Source organism: Equus caballus, chromosome 29 (assembly GCF_041296265.1).
Source record: "Equus caballus isolate H_3958 breed thoroughbred chromosome 29, TB-T2T, whole genome shotgun sequence".
NCBI lineage: Eukaryota > Metazoa > Chordata > Mammalia > Perissodactyla > Equidae > Equus > Equus caballus.
In genome coordinates this window covers 31,705,314-31,709,245 of record NC_091712.1, presented here as the reverse complement: position 1 = coordinate 31,709,245, position 3,932 = coordinate 31,705,314, and the positions used below count along the sequence as shown (strand labels likewise).

The window sequence follows — 3,932 nt, the reverse complement described above, 5'->3', positions numbered from 1 at the left end:
AATACTTGAAAAGAAAAATGAAATTAATGTGGGATACTATAATTGATTCCTTGGTGGGCATGTTTATTTTAACCCTGGGTCAGCTTAGAACTGAGTCTAAAGATGATTAAATAGATGCAATTCACAGTATTTTTATATATGTATATATACATTGTTTTTTTGAGGAAGATTACCCCTGAGCTAACATCTGCTGCCAATCCTCCTCTTTTTTGCTGAGGAAGACTGGCCCTGAGCTAACATCCGTGCCCATCTTCCTCTATTTTATATGTAGGATGCCTGCCACAGCATGGCTTGACAAGCAGTGCCATGTCCACACGCGGGATCCACACCGGTGAACCCCGGGCCACTGAAGCGGCACGTGCACACTCAACTGCTGCACCACTGGGCTGGCAGTATTTACATACATACAGTATTTATATTTTTTGTGTAAAATTTTGTGTACTTTGCATTTGAAATGTTTTTATTGTCTAAAAGAATAATTTATTTATTTTTATTTAAAAGAACAATTGATTTAGACTCATGATCTTAAGTTGACAAGGTAAAACCCAATTTGTAAATAGTATTGAAAAATTTAGAAGAATTTAAGATTATATATAAGTATATATGGATAATTTATATATTATTATATTATATGTATTAGACATATTACTTAAGTAAGTTTTGGAAAGATTTTGGTGTTACGGAGACAGCAGAAGGACTTTAGAAATGAAGCTAAACGTATAAACTGCATAAATATAAATGTAATTTAAAATGTTTAAAGGAGTTTAGGTTTTAAATGGGAGCAAAGATTAATTGAAGAGCTTCTAAAGTGATTGTTAGAAATTTACTAGCAGCATATACAGCAAAATAAGTTTATAAACTTAAGAAAAAAATCATGACTTTTAAACTTACTTTTAAAATATAGTATTAATAATAAAAAACACATAAGTCACAGAAGTGCAAACATCTTTCCATCTAAGATACATGAAAAAATACATATGTTCTCGGAGGTTTCAGTAAATGAACAGCACGCGTCATGGTAGAACTCTTTGATGGAGTATCGTCTCCTTCCGCAGGATGCTGCGTAGGGATAGGCGTTTCCTTATCTGCGGAATTTCCTCTTCTCCAGACCTAAGCTCAGTGCAACAATCAAGAAAACAGGCAAAATGTACTTCTCTTGTTCACTTAGCCGTTTGTACTAAAATTAGCACTTTATGCACCATACACAATGTTAAAACTTGGTTGTTGAGTTCATTGTGCCGTCACTTCCCTCTCAGGGTTAAAAGACACAATGGAAACAGACTTGCACAAAAATATCTGAATGGCAAGATTTACCAGAGTAATCATTAGCAAAATATACCATTGCCTACAAATGCCCACTGCCCCGGAAGAATCCCAACGAATGAGAAATAAAACTACGCCCCTAGGCACAGCTGAACTTTACATGTATATTTATTCAGCTCCAATTTTCAAAACCTTGTTTTGAAATTGTCTTCAAGAGCAGTCGATACTGTGTATCAAAAAAAAGAACTTCTTGGGGCCAGCCTGGTGGCAGAGCGGTTAACTTTGCACGTTCTGCTTCAGTGGCCTGGGGTTCCCTGGTTCAGATCCTGCGTGCGGACCTATGCGCCGCTTGGCAAGCCATGCTGTGGCAGGAGTCCTACATATAAAGTGGAGGAAGATGGGCACGGATGTTAGCTCAGGGCCAGTCTTCTTTGGCAAAAAGAGGAGGATTGGTGGCAGGTGTTAGCTCAGAGCTAATCTTCCTCAAAAAAAAAAAAAGAAAAAAAAGAAAGAACTTCAGGAAAGGGCTGTCAAACGCTATTGTTTGAAATTCCGTGAATTATAATGGGATCTAGTCTGCTTGAAATGGTTTACCTAGTGGACTTTCATCATTATTTTACATTTATTGAGAGCCAACAAAACCGGGAGCACAAAGCAAACAGAAAGCATGAATTTGTGATCTCAACTTTGCCTCTCTTTCTACTGTACGGATCATTACAAAGACCTTTCTATTTAGATCAATGCAAACAATTTTTTTCCGAGACAGTTTGCAATTATCTCGCATGTTTTCCTTTGTCTTCTTTTCAAATATGAATCTCGATGTTTTTCCTCGTGTTCTGCCTGGACGCCATCCTAGCATCTCTTCAACTGGCCTGCATCCCAATCCTCTTCCCAGTTTACTCTCCCCGGACTCTTTCCTGAACCACCACCGCGACATCTCCACAGAGCCAACATCCATGAAACGTACCTCACTGCCACGTCTTATTTCTACAGGACAAGTTTTTGCTCATGGCTTTCATGGATTAAACTTGTCGATCTGACATCCAAGCTTACCTGTTTAGATGGAAGAGACCCAGCCAGTGTGTAAAGGCCGTGGCACAGCTTTTAGAATCCATTTCTTTTTAGAGATAGATTCCTCTTCTAGAATTTGGCAGCGATTCTTCAAGAGTAGATCATAATTGACTACGATCATTTGAAGAGTTCCCTGATTGATTTGCAAGAAGACGACCACCATGCCCTCCAACCTGGCCCTGTGATTTAAGGAGATTCCCAGGGAAAAAGAGAGCACAGTCGAAAGATGACCCCATGCCCCGTCTTTCCCTAATTTCCTAGGCCCCCACCCCAGTGACGTCATAAGCAGTCCCGATTGTTCCTTTTTCCTCCCTAGTGAATTGCATAACTTCTGAGCCACTGAGTACCTCTCTCTAATGCAGGACCGGCCACATAGCCTGTGGAGTCCAGTGCAAAATGAAAAGGTGTGGCCCCTTGTTAAAAACTGATTACACATTTCAAGATGGCGACAACTGAGCATTGAGCCCGGGGTAGGGCCCTTCTCAATTCAGGTCTCTGCACGACGGCACAGGTTATATGTCCATGAAGAAAAGTGCAGGTTCCTGACCATCCGAATCAGATCTCCTCCAGTGGGATTCAGAAATCTGCATATAAAAATGATTATGTAGGGGCCGCCCCGTGGCCCAGTGGTTACGTTTGTGAGCTCTGCTTCAGCGGCCCGGGGTTCACCAGTTTGGATCCTGGGCGCCAACATACACACTGCCCATCAAGCCATGCTGTGGGGGCATCCCACATAAAACTAGAATGACTTACACCTAGGATATACAACTACGTACTGGGTCTTTGGGGAGAGAAAAAAAAGAAGAGGAAGATTGGCAACATATATTACCTCAGCACCAATCTTCCTCACACACACAAAAAATAGAATTAAAAATTATTATGTAAGGAAATCCAAAAGTGCCTTTTTCTTAGGAGAAGGATGGGTACAAAGAAAGTCTGGGAGAGAGAAGATGGGTAGAGTGTGAGAGAGGGAAAGAGAAACCGAGGACATGGCAGGGGGATTGAGAGGCTGACCAGCAGAGGATAGAGATGAGGGTGTGCAGGACAAGAAATGCCAGAGAGGGGAGGGGCTCAGAGATGAGCTGGAGGCCCATTTGCAGGAATAAATAACCGATTTACAGTCATATAGCTAGTCAAAGCACCTCACTGAATGAAGGCCCCCTTCCAGAGATCATGGGTAACTGACATAGGTCTTTAATTGTGAAACTGATGAAAACAAGAGTGAAACTTCACATAAGACTTTAAGAGTTTTGATACACATACTACACATAGACTCCCGGTTTTCAAAAAATAGTGCAAGAAGGTATCATTGATGCTAAAACTATCCTGGGCAAAACGAATCAACCTGCGATCTCAGAAGGCACTTTAGGACTTGCAGGGCCTTTGAATAACCATCAGGAAATTACGGATGAATTAAATTATTTCATTGATTCACTCATAAATTAACTAAATTAAATTCATGAAATAAATTAATGTATTGCTGAATGAAAGCATAAACACACCAGCTAATCCCTTATCCATAAATTATTAAATTAGCTTGCATTAAACAAACTAAATTCAGTGCTATATCATAGGGGTCTGACCAATATTTGCTGAGC

At 40.3% G+C, this 3,932-nt stretch overlaps 1 long non-coding RNA gene across 1 annotated transcript; it reads right to left on the bottom strand.

Moving 5' to 3' along the window:
• Positions 1 to 928: 928 nt before the first annotated feature.
• LOC138921433 (uncharacterized) lies at positions 929 to 2,568 on the bottom strand. Its single transcript, XR_011433992.1, has 2 exons — positions 2,317 to 2,568; positions 929 to 1,110 (listed from the first exon to the last, which is right to left on the bottom strand). It is a non-coding gene; the product is annotated as an uncharacterized lncRNA (long non-coding RNA).
• Between the last annotated feature and the right edge of the window lie 1,364 nt (positions 2,569 to 3,932).